The sequence below is a fragment of the Triticum urartu genome, chromosome 2 (genome assembly GCF_003073215.2).
Source record: "Triticum urartu cultivar G1812 chromosome 2, Tu2.1, whole genome shotgun sequence".
Lineage (NCBI taxonomy): Eukaryota > Viridiplantae > Streptophyta > Magnoliopsida > Poales > Poaceae > Triticum > Triticum urartu.
The window spans coordinates 217,415,878-217,428,946 of NC_053023.1; positions in this window are offsets into that span (position 1 = coordinate 217,415,878).

Below are 13,069 nucleotides of genomic sequence, written 5' to 3' on the forward strand. Positions count from 1 at the left end.
GACCGAAAGGTCGAGCGTGAATCATATAGTAGATATGATCAACATAATGATGTTCACCATTGAAAGCTACTCCATTTCACGTGATGATCGGTTATGGTCTAGTTGATTTGGATCACGTGATCACTTAGATGATTAGAGGGATGTCTATCTAAGTGGGAGTTCTTAAGTAATATGATTAATTCAACTTTAATTTATCATGAACTTAGTCCTGGTAGTATTAGCATATCTATGTTGTAGATCAATAGCTCGCGTTTAGCTCCCTTGTTTTATTTTTGATATGTTCCTAGAGAAAACTGAGTTGAAAGATGTTAGTAGCAATGATGCGGATTGGATCCGTGATCTGAGGACTATCCTCATTGCTGCACAGAAGAATTATGACCTTAATGCACCGCTAGGTAACAGACCTATTGCAGGAGCAGATGCAGACGTTATGAACGTTTGGCTAGTTCAATATGATGACTACTTGATAGTTTAGTGCACCATGCTTAACGGCTTAGAATCGGGACTTCAAAGACGTTTTGAACGTCATGGAACATATGAGATGTTCCAGGAGTTGAAGTTAATATTTCAAGCAAATACCCGAGTTGAGAGATATGAAGTCTCCAACAAAAGTTCTATAGCTAAAAGATGGAGGAGAATAGCTCAAGCAGTGAGCATATGCTCAGATTGTCTGGGTACTACAATCGCTTGAATCAAGTGGGAGTTAATCTTCCAGATAAACTAGTGATTGATAGAATTCTCTAGTCACCATCACCAAGTTAGTAGAACTTCGTGATGAACTATAGTATGCAAGGGATGACGAAAATGATTCCCGAGCTTTTCATGATGATGAAATCGACGAAGGTAGAAATCAAGAAAAGCATCAAGTGTTGATGGTTGACAAGACCACTAGTTTCAAGAAAAGGGCAAATGGAAGAAGGGGAACTTCAAGAAGAACGACAAGCAAGTTGCTACTCAATTGAAGAAGACCAAGTCTGTACCTAAGCCTGAGACTAAGTGCTTCTACTGCAAAGGGACTGGTAACTTCAAGCGGAACTGCCCCAAGTATTTGGCGGATAAGAAAGGATGGCAAAGTGAACAAAGGTATATTTGATATACAGATTATTGATGTGTATTTTACTAGTGTTCGTAGCAACCCTTCGGTATGTGATACTGGTTCAGTTGCTAAGAGTAGTAACTCGAAACATGAGTTGCAGAATGAACAGAGACTAGTTAAGGGTGAAGTGACGATGTGTATTGGAAATGGTTCCAAGATTGATATGATCATCATCGCACACTCCCTATACTTTCGGGATTAGTGTTAAACCTAAAATAAATGTTATTTAGTGTTTGCGTTGAGCATAAATATGATTGGATCATGTTTATTGCAATACGGTTATTCATGTAAGTTAGAGAATAATTGTTGTTCTGTTTACATGAATAAAACCTTCTATGGTCATACACCCAATGAAAATGGTTTGTTGGATCTCGATCGTGGTGATACATATTTTCATAATATTGAAGCCAAAAGATGCAAAGTTAATAATGATAGTGCAACTTATTTGTGGCACTGCTGTTTAGGTCATATTGGTGTAAAGCGCATGAAGAAAATCCATGCTGATGGGCTTTTGGAATCACTTGATTATGAATCAGTTGATGCTTGCGAACCATGCCTCATGGGCAAGATGACTAAGACTCCATTCTCCGGAACAATGGAGCGAGCAACAGATTTTTTGGAAATCATACATACTGATGTATGTGGTCCGATGAATATTGAGGCTCGCGGCAGGTACCATTATTTTCTGATCTTCACAGATGATTTGAGCAGATATGAGTTTAATGAAACACAAGTCTGAAACATTTGAAAAGTTCAAAGAATTTCAGAGTGAAGTGGAGAATCATCGTAACAAAAATAAAAGTTTCTACGATATGATCGTAGAAGTAAAATATTTGAGTTACGAGTTTGGCCTTCAGTTAAAACAATGTGAAATAGTTTCACTACTCACGCCACCTGGAACACCACAGTGTAATGGTGTGTCCTAACATCGTAACCGTACTTTATTAGATATGGTGCGATCTATGATGTCTCTTACCAATTTTCCACTATCATTTTGGGGTTATGCATTAGAGACAGCTACATTCACGTTAAATAGGGCACCATCTAAATCCGTTGAGACGACACCGTATGAACTATGGTTTGGCAAGAAACCTAAGCTGTCGTTTCTTAAAATTTGAGGTTGCAATGATTATGTGAAAAGTTTCAACCTGATAAGCTCAAACCCAAATCGGAGAAGTGTATCTTCATAGGATACCCAAAAGAAAATGTTGGGTACACCTTCTATCACAGACCCGAAGGCAAGATATTCATTGCTGAGAATGGATCCTTTCTAGAGAAGGAGTTTCTCTTGAAAGAAGTGAGTGGGAGGAAAGTAGAACTTGATGAGGTAACTGTACCTGCTCCCTTATTGGAAAGTAGTTCATCACAGAAATCTGTTCCTGTGACTACTACACCAATTAGTGAGGAAGCTAATGATGATGATCATGTAACTTCAGATCAAGTTACTACCGAACCTCGTAGGTAAACCAGAGTGAGATCCGCACCAGAGTGGTACGGTAATCCTATTCTGGAGGTCATGTTACTTGACCATGACGAGCCTACGAACTATAAGGAAGCGATGATGAGCCCAGATTCCACGAAATGGTTTGAGGCCATGAAATCTGAGATGAGATCCATGTATGAGAACAAAGTATGGACTTTGATTGACTTGCCCATTGATCGGCGAGCCATTGAGATCAAATGGATCTTCAAGAGGAAGACGGATGATGATAGTAGTGTTACTATCTACAAAGCTAGAATTGTCGCAAAAGGTTTTCGACAAGTTCAAGGTGTTGACTACGATGAGAGTTTCTCACTTGTATCTATGCTTAAGTCTGTCCGAATCATGTTAGCAATTGCCACATTTTATGAAATCTGGCAAATGGATAAACAAAACTACATTCCTTAATGGATTTATTAAAGAAGAGTTGTATATGATGCAACAAGAAAGTTTTGTCAGTCCTAAAGGTGCTAACAAAATATGCAAGCTCCAGCGATCCATCTATGGACTGGTGCAAGCATCTCAGAGTTGGAATATACGCTTTAATAAGTTGATCAAAGCATATAGTTTTATACAGACTTGCAGTGAAGCCTGTATTTACAAGAAAGTGAGTGGGAGCACTACAACATTTCTGATAAGTGTATGTAAATGACATATTGTTGATCGGAGATAATGTAGAATTATTCTGCAAAGCATAAAGGAGTGTTTGAAAGGAGTTTTTCAAAGAAAGACCTCGGTGAAGCTGCTTACATATTGAGCATCAAGATCTATAGAGATAGATCAAGACGCTTGATAAGTTTTTCAATGAGTACATACCTTGATAAAATTTTGAAGTAGTTCAAAATGGAACAGTCAAAGAAAGAGTTCTTGCCTGTGTTACAAGGTGTAAAGTTGAGTAAGACTCAAAACCCGACCACGGCAGAAGATAGAGAGAGAATGAAAGTCATTCCCTATGCCTTGGCCATAGGTTCTATAAAATATGCCATGCTGTGTACCAGATCTATTGTATACCCTACACTGTTTTTGGCAAGGGAGTACAATAGTGATCTAGGGGTAGATCACTGGACAGCGGTCAAATTATCCTTAGTGGAATAAGGATATGTTTCTCGATTATGGAGGTGACAAAAAGGTTCGTCGTAAAGGGTTACGTCGATGCAAGTTTTGACACTGGTCCAGATGACTCTAAATCTCAATCTGGATACATATTGAAAGTGGGAGCAATTAGCTAGAATAGCTCCATGCAAGCATTGTTGACATAGAAATTTGCAAAATACTTACGGATCTGAATGTGGCAGACCCGTTGACTAAACTTGTCTCACAAGCAAAACATGATCACACCTTAGTACTCTTTGGGTGTTAATCACATAGCGATGTGAACTAGATTATTGACTCTAGTAAACCCTTTGGGTGTTGATCACATGACGATGTGAACTATGGGTGTTAATCACATGGTGATGTGAACTATTGGTGTTAAATCACATGGCGATGTGAACTAGATTATTGACTCTAGTGCAAGTGGGAGACTAAAGGAAATGTGCCCTAGAGGCAATAATAAAGTTATTATTTATTTCCTTATATCATGATAAATGTTTATTATTCATGCTAGAATTGTATTAACCGGAAACATGATACATGTGTGAATACATAGACAAATAGAGTGTCACTAGTATGCCTCTACTTGACTAGCTCGTTGATCAAAGATGGTTAAGTTTCCTAGCCATAGACAAAGAGTTGTCATTTGATTAACGGGATCACATCATTACGAGAATGATGTGATTGACTTGACCCATTCCGTTAGCATAGCACTTGATCGTTTAGTCTGTTGCTATTGCTTTCTTCATGACTTATACATGTTCCTATGACTATGAGATTATGCAACTCCCGTTTACCGGAGGAACACTTTGTGTGCTACCAAACGTCACAATGTAACTGGGTGATTATAAAGGTGCTCTACAGGTGTCTCCGAAGGTACTTGTTGGGTTGGCGTATTTCGAGATTAGGATTTGTCACTCCGATTGTCGGAGAGGTATCTCTGGGCCCACTCGGTAATGCACATCACTATAAGCCTTGCAAGCATTGCAACTAATGAGTTAGTTGCGGGATGATGTGTTACAGAACGAGTAAAGAGACTTGCCGGTAACGAAATTGAACTAGGTATTGAGATACCGGCGATCGAATCTCGGGCAAGTAACATACCGATGACAAAGGGAACAACGTATGTTGTTATGCGGTTTGACCGATAAAGATCTTCGTAGAATATGTAGGAGCCAATATGAGCATCCAGGTTCCGCTATTGGTTATTGACCGGAGACGTGTCTCGGTCATGTCTACATAGTTCTCAAACCCGTAGGGTCCGCACGCTTAAAGTTCGATGACGGTTATATTATTAGTTTATGTGTTTTGATGTACCGAAAGAGTTCGGAGTCCCGGATGAGATCGGGGACATGACGAGGAGTCTCGAAATTGTCGAGACGTAAAGATCAATATATTGGACGACTATATTCGGACATCAGAAAGGTTCCGAGTGATTCGGGTATTTTCGGGAGTACCGGGGAGTTAAGGGAATTCGTGTTGGGCCTTAGTGGGCCATACGGGAAAGGAGAGAAAGGCCTCAAAGGGTGGCCGTACCCCTCCCCATGGGCTGGTCCGAATTGGACTAGGGAGTGGGGGGGTGTCGGTGTCAAAACCGGTGGATCTTGGGTAGGGGGTCCCGAACTGTGCGTCTAGGCCGGATGGTAACAGGAGGCAAGGGACACGAAGTTTTACCTAGGTTCAGGCCCTCTCGATGGAGGTAAAACCCTACGTCCTGCTTGATTAATATTGATGATATGGGTAGTACAAGAGTAGATCTACCACGAGATCAGAGAGGCTAAACCCTAGAAGCTAGCCTATGGTATGATTGTTGTTGTGTATGTTGTCCTACGGACTAAAACCCTCCGATTTATATAGACACCGGAGAGGGTTAGGGTTACACAAAGTCGGTTACAATGGTAGGAGATCTGAATATCCGTATCGCCAAGCTTGCCTTCCACGCCAAGGAAAGTCCCTTCCGAACACGGGACGAAGTCTTCAATCTTGTATCTTCATAGTCCAGGAGTCCGGCTGAAGGTATAGTCCGGCCATCCGGACACCCCCTAATCCAGGACTCCCTCGGTAGCCCCTGAACCAGGCTTCAATGACGACGAATCCGGCGCGCAGATTGTCTTCGGCATTGCAAGGTGGGTTCCTCCCCCAAGTAATTCATAGAAGATTTTGAACACAAGGATAGTGTTCGGCTCTGCAAAATAAGTTTCCACATATTGCCATAGAGAGAATAATATCTACACAAATCTAATCTGCTGACGTATTCCGTAGCGTGACACACCACAGCCAAGCTTTTATCCGAGTCGTTTCATTATCCCACCTCAGCGCGTCATGCGAGGCAGTTTCCTTGGCACGTCTTGTCAAAGCAGAGATCGTGTCCCCTTATTCCGGGATTCTCATCAATACGGGTGTGGGTAACCCAACCGCTTCTAGGACTACTAGATCATAGGCAAGTCCAAACGGACACGGAGAGGACGCTTGATATTCACCCTCTTTATAAAGGGACAAGGCTTTTATTTTTCCCTCCCATGCTCAATCGAATCCTTCCCCCGCCTCAAGCTCAAATGCCCAAAGCTCAGGCCAGGTGCTCCGAACCTTCAGTCATGTCCGGATCTAGCCTTCAAGGCCGATGGGTGCCTTCCTCCGTCACGGAAGAAGACATCAAAAAGTTGAGGGAGGCCAGATATCTGACCGCCGAGATTTTGCATCGGCTGCCTCCCCGGGGGCAGGCCGTCCCCTCCCCCGAACCCAACGAGAGCGTCGTGTTCGTCTCCCACTTCTTCCGAGGTCTAGGCCTTGCTTTGGATCCCTTCGTCAGGGGCTTGATGTTTTACTACGGGCTAGATTTCCATGATCTGGCACCGGACTCCTTTCTTCATATCACGACATTTATTGTCGTGTGCAAGGCCTTCCTCCGGGTTACCCCTCACTTTGGCTTATGGCTCAAGACCTTTGAAGTAAAGCCGAAGATGATCGAGGGGCAACATGCGGTGTGTGGAGGTGCCTCAATACGCAAGATGATGGGAGCTCCATGGCCCGAAGGTTCCCTTCCAGAGGTGTCTGAATTGTGGCAACAGGAGTGGTTCTACATCACGGCTCCTAGAAGTGCCAAGTGGGCGGCCGCCCCTGTTTTCCGCCCGGGCCCTCCACCACAACTGATGTCATGGATTAGCAGAGGATTGAGCTGGGGTCCAGCCAAGGACGTGCCTATACTGCAAAGCCGCATTCAAGATCTCTTCAACGGAGATTTCAGTTTGGTTGCGGTAACACAAGTTATGCTGGTTCGTCAAGTCCAGCCTTGCAAACGCCGGCCCCTTCGCTTGTGGGAGTTCAATCCCGAGGGACCGCGTGCCATTCAAAATTTCCTCGGCCTGACGCACAAGGAGATGTACAAGTCATTCTTCGGACCTCAGGTAGAGTGTCCGGAAATTACTGAGGACGTGGGCCTGAGCAGTAACCGCGCCGCCGAACAGGTAAGGAATCTTCCGGCCAAACATACTGTCTCTCATTTGTTACGAAGTTATTTCTGAGAGTTCACTTTTTGATCAGGACTGGCTAACGAAAGCGAAGTTGATTCGGTGTTCGGCCCCCCTCCCTGAGGGTTTGGAAAATCCGGTGCTGGAAAAGATGCTCCAGATCGCACCTTGCCCGGAGCCTTTTAAGGAAGATACTGTGGAGGATAATAAGGGCGGACGCGGGCCCCCAACGCTGCCTATTCTAACCGAGGGAGCGAGCGTCTCCATGAAGGAAGACGACCGGAAGAGGAAAAGGACCACGCCCGGGGTTTCGAAAGCCGAAGCTTCCAAACGGGAGAAGAAGTCTCCCACAGAGGGTCCTACCTCGGGGGGTGCTGTTGCCGCACAAAGTCCACGGGGGGATCAATTCCCCCACGAGTCGTAAGTGACCCGAAATACTTTAACAGTACATATATGCCATCTTTTTCTTCTGAGAAAATAACCACCGCATATATCTTTGCAGTTCGGGCCTTAGCCCCTCACAAATGAGCTCGTCTTCGGGGGATCTTCTTCCAGAGATGATGGAGAGCGAAACGCCTCCTCCGGACTCCTCCGCTCCAGAAGCGGGCGACCCTGAAGTGTCGTCGCGGAGGGCCTCTCCGAGTCCGGTGAGGCCAGAAGATAATCCCTTTGACCCCCGAAGCTCCCAGTGTCCGGCTCCCGAAGAGAGCAGACAAAAGAGTCCGACACCGTCTAGTGTGCGATCGGATGTTCTGAGGGAGTTGGTGGGGCGAGCGGCCATCTCAGATGAACACCGTGTGCTGATGAATATGGTGATGGAGAGAATCTCGTCCGCCGAAAGCGGATTGCATAAAGCTTTTATGAGTCTACTGACAGGCTTTGAGGTACGTAAAATAATGTATGATAGTCCTGCACATGCTAAGTGTGCCCTGTGTAGATAGTAGCCCCTGAGACTCTGGTTGTCGTCGGGAACGACGACGATCAGAGGATCATAATCCCAGGTAGTAACCATAATGCCCCTATGAGCAAGTGATGGAAGCTCCGGTGGCTAGCCGGGCTAGCGAGTTTGCCCATTTAAGACGGCAGTTGGATGCGGCAGACGCCGACATCGAGCTTGTTAACAAAAGGCTTGACGAGGCACAGGGTAAGTGTCATTATCTGGTAAACGCCAGATAGGAAGAGCAGCATGATGCCAGTATCTTTAATATGTTGTGACTGCAGATGGAGCTGCCACTGTTGAAGCCTTGCGGGCAGAACTTGCCCGAGCCAAGGAACAAGCGAGGTTGGGTAATGCGGCTGCTTTGAAGGCGGTCGAAGAGTTGCAAGCCGAGAAGGCCGCTCATGGCGAGAGCCGAGATAAGATGGCCAAGATGGCCATAGAATTAAAAGCCGCTGTCGACCGTTGCCGGGTTCTTGAAAAGGAAAACCAGGCGAAGGCATCGGACCTTGAGAAGGCTGCTGTAACGGGAAAAGACCTCCGCTCTGCTATGAGGGCAAAGAAGGAGGAGCTGCGGGAAGCCAGGGATATTGTGGCTGGGAAATAATTTATGTTGCAGAGGAAGTTCGGAGATCCACGGTATGCCCCTCTGGATCGGTTGTGGAGTTTGGAGGATGTGTATATGGATTTGGCGGCGAGCGCTGCCGATGCGGCCAAGTACTTCCAGAGTCAGACGAACCGTGAAGTAGACCAGCTGTTCTGGAAACAATTCCATTCTCCCGAGCGTCCGCTTTCATTGACTGACCAATTAGCCGAATGGGCCGAACTAAATAGGTTGTCCGGACTCTCCATGAGGTCTGTTGTGGATCAGCTATGGCCGGAAAGGTCAAAACCAAACAGCTATTTCAGCTTGGTGCAACAGTTCCTTGACGAGGTGCCACGCATAAATGCGATGAAGAGGTCGGCGTGCATAGAAGGCGCACGAATGGCCTTTGCCCGTGTTAAAGCATACTGGCGGAGATGGATGCTACCACTGTTGCAGCGCGGGATTTGGCCATAGGTCGAAGGGCTGCTGAGCACTACTTTGAGGAAGTTCTTGAGGGTGCTCGTTTGATAGAGACCCAGTGCTCAAAAAATATTATGTTTGAGTGATATGTAATCTCATTGTAAGAGAAATGCTTTTATAAATTTTCATAAGGCTACTTTTATACTTTTGCCTGAAAGTAATATGATGCCTCCTGGGCGGCCGTTTATGTATACATCTATATAACCTGAAAGATTGCAGCCGTCGGCTTCAACCCCCATGCATATAATGCGGAGGTGCTCACAAAAACACGCGTTCACACTTAACCCAACGTCTTGGTCCTATAAAGGAGGTGATAGCGGAGCGAGCGAGGCAACCGGACTATAACGCTTTAACACTTTCACTTAGCCATAGGAGTTTGACAGTGGGGCTACTAGATAGCCCCTTGTGGCTCCGCACTCTCCCAATCCCGGGGTGCGTACACGCCTGGCCGGAAAACGGCCCTTCGTTAAGGCGGAGGAATTCTAACATTCCCATAGGTCGTCGAGTGGTTGACCAGTCTCACACTATATCATGACAGTTAGTTTTCGGCTTTCTCTACTGAGGTGCTCGTCCGGATGAACCAGGGCACAATCGCAGTAGTTCTCCTGGTGCTACCTTAGCCAGTAAAGCGGAACGTAAGGCACCAAAACACAGGAGCCGGGCAAACCCAATATTTGACCAAAGACAATGATTCGGAGCTGATGCATATAGGGCCAAACTCGCGACGCCGAACACTCCCTAATGTATTCGGTCTTTGTGGTATTAACCGGGCCTAAAGAATGGCCTTTGTAAGAAGCCCCTTGTGTCCAGGTACGTGCATTATTCTGGCGTGGCCACATGCCAAGACATCAGCATCCTTCTCAACGGTGGATATGTATCAACAAGAGACAGTAAAAAAGGTTTACGCAGGGTCTTAATCTAAAAAGAATCCTTGGGGCGGGTCCCTACTGCACGTCTGCGCCTGTGTCTCCGTTGTGCCGTATCCTGGACGGGTGTAGCACGATGATCGTCTGTAAAAGAGAGGAATTTAGGTGAAAAGGTTGTCGTGCAAAAAGATAGTTTTCTAAAGAAACTATGTGTAATTCAAGATGAGAAGAAATTGCCACTTGTCTGCGCGCGTTGAGCCCCTTGTATTGAAAAATAGGGGTGTGACCGTTTATTCGGTATAAGTAGTGGCACCGGACTTGATTAGTTGTGTCTGAGGTCTTGACGACCTATTGGATGCTTTCGCTGGTCCGGGCGCCTTTAGTGTGCGGCTGCCAAGGCAGCCTCACTCTCTTCGGCGCGCAGAGATCGCTTGATATTTCCGTGCACTGAGATGATGCCTCGTGGACCGGGCATCTTGAGTGTGAGGGAGGCGTAGTGTGGTATTGCATTAAAGCGAGCGAAAGCTTCACGTCCGAGCAGTGCTTGATAGCCACTTTGAAACGGAGCGATGTGGAAAGTGAAATGCTCGCGACGGAAGTTATCGGGGGAGCCGAATATAACTTGTAGTAGGAGGGATCCCGTGCAACAAGCCCCTGGGCCTGGCGTTACTCCTTTAAAGGTAGTGTTGCTATGGCGAATTTGTGTTGGGTCTAACCCCATCCCATGGATTGTATCCTGATATATTAGGTTTAGGCTGCTGCCGCCGTCCATCAAGACTCATGTGAAGTGATATCCGCCAATTACTGGGTCTAACACCAGGGCAGCCCATCCTGCGTGTCGGATACTTGCTGAGTAATCGCGATGGTCGAAAGTGATCGGTTGAGATGACCAGTGGCAGGACTTTGCGGTGATAGGCGCTTGGGTATTTTTTTCTGGGAGTGCCGCATTGTTTTTTCCCTTGATCACGTGTAACACGTTTACTATTTTGACTTCGGGTGGAATTTTTTTTTGTTCCCCCGTGTCTTTCTTGGGAGGTTCGTCCTCGTCTTCACTTGGTGTATCCTCCCCCTTGTGTACAGCGTTGAGCTTGCCGGACTGCTTGATGACCCAACATTCTCTGTGGGTATGATTAGCAGGTTTGCCTGGGGTACTATGGATCTGACATACTTGGTCCAGAATTTTGTTGAGGCTGGACAGTTCATCCCTGGTGCCTTTAGGGGGCGGCTTTTGACCTGGCCGAGAGACTTTGAATCCGGCATTTACTGCCGTGCCCTTCGTGCTGTCTTCTTTATTCTGACGTTTGTTATTGCTGTTGCGCCGTGATTTCCCGTTTCCATCTCTAACTTCAGATGTACTGGGATCGCTGGTGCTGCATCTGGCTAGCCAGCTGTCCTCACCTACGCAAAAGAGGGTCATGAGGTTTGTTAATGCGGCCATCGTTCTCGGCTTATTTTGGCCCGAAAGCCCGGAGATGGCTAGCCAGTGGCAATTTTGGCCCGAAAGCCGACCACGCCATCGTCCGCATCCGGTGGTCGGACATAAGTCCCTTGAAAATTTGCCCGAAAGGCGTCTTCGAGCTCTTCCCAACTTCCAATGGAGCTTTCGGGGAGGCCTTTGAGCCAGTGACGAGCTGGCCCTTTGAGCTTGAGGGGTAAGTACTTGATGGCGTGGAGATCATCTCCTTGAGCCATATGGATATGAAGGATGTAGTCCTCAATCCAGACCCCAGGGTCTGTTGTTCCGTCGTATGCCTCTATGTTTACGGGCTTGAATCCCTCTGGAAATTCATGGTCCAGCACCTCATCGGTGAAACACAGGGGGTGTGCGGCACCCCTGTAGCTGGGTGTGCCGCGTTGTTCGGATGTTTGTTGTGTTGCATTGTATGCTGGGGCGCGCTTGCGTGGTCCATAGATGGATCTTGTTGCGCCATCCTTTGGGTGCGAGCCCTCACATGGGTCGCGTGTTGTATTGTGAGCGGCGTTGTATGCCGTTCTGTGTTGATAGAGGGGTCGTCTATCCGACCAGGTGGCTGCTTTGATATTTGGCTGTGGGGGGTCTGAGGCCTCCTCATCGAATTCAGGTAGCAGCTTCCGCTTTGGGTAGCTCTTGGAGGGGCGATCGTCGCCGTACATCGCTGCTGTGTTGAGTATTTTACTCCATCTGATTTGGAGTGTGTCTTGTGCAGCCTTGAGCCTTTGCTTCTGCTTTTTCAGACTCCTCGCGGTGGCAACAAGCCTTTTATGGGCATTCTACTGCTCCGAGTGCCTGTCCGGCGTTATGTCGTCCGGACCATTATCCTTGATAGGATTTGTTTGTTTGGTTTGATTATCCAGATTGCCGTTGTTCGGCAGCGGTTCGCCCTGCTCCAGCACCGGGTCTGTGTGATCGCTATTTCTATCGAGGTGGGATTTGGGGCGGCGCTTGCGTCGTCGCTTTGACTGCTTTTCGAGGGAACAAGCCTTCGGTGCGTCCTTCCGCTCCTCGTCGTCATCTTTTGGTGCGTCCACCATGTATACGTCATATGACGAGGTGGTGTTCCAGGGCCCAATAGGCGCTGGTTCTTCATCGTCTCCTTCATCGGCGTCCATACCGTCGATGTCTTCGGAGTTGAGGTCGAGCATGTCGGTTAAGTCATCGACAGTGGCTACAAAGTGGGTGGTGGGTGGGCTTTGAATTTCTTCATCGTCCGTACCCCAACCTTGCTGACCGTAGTTCGGCCAGGGCTCTCCTAATAAAGAGAGAGACTTTAGTGTCTTCAGAATATCGCCGAAAGGCGAGTGCTGGAAGATGTTCGCGGCAGTAAAGTCCATGATCGGCGCCCAATCAGATTCGATCGGCAGGGGCGCGAAGGGTTCGGGGCCCAGAGAGGAGTCCGGCTCCTTGGAGTCACGAGTCTCGCCGAGTGCGGGGCTGGTGTTCGGTTCAATCGCTGTTGGGATCGCAGCCCCCGAGGCGGTGTCCAACCACCCATCCTCAATCGGCGCGGTTGGCTCCGAATTAAGGGTCGAAGCCGGTGCGGGTGCGGCCTCCAGGGCACTGTTCGGCGGCAGAGCTAGATCATGCT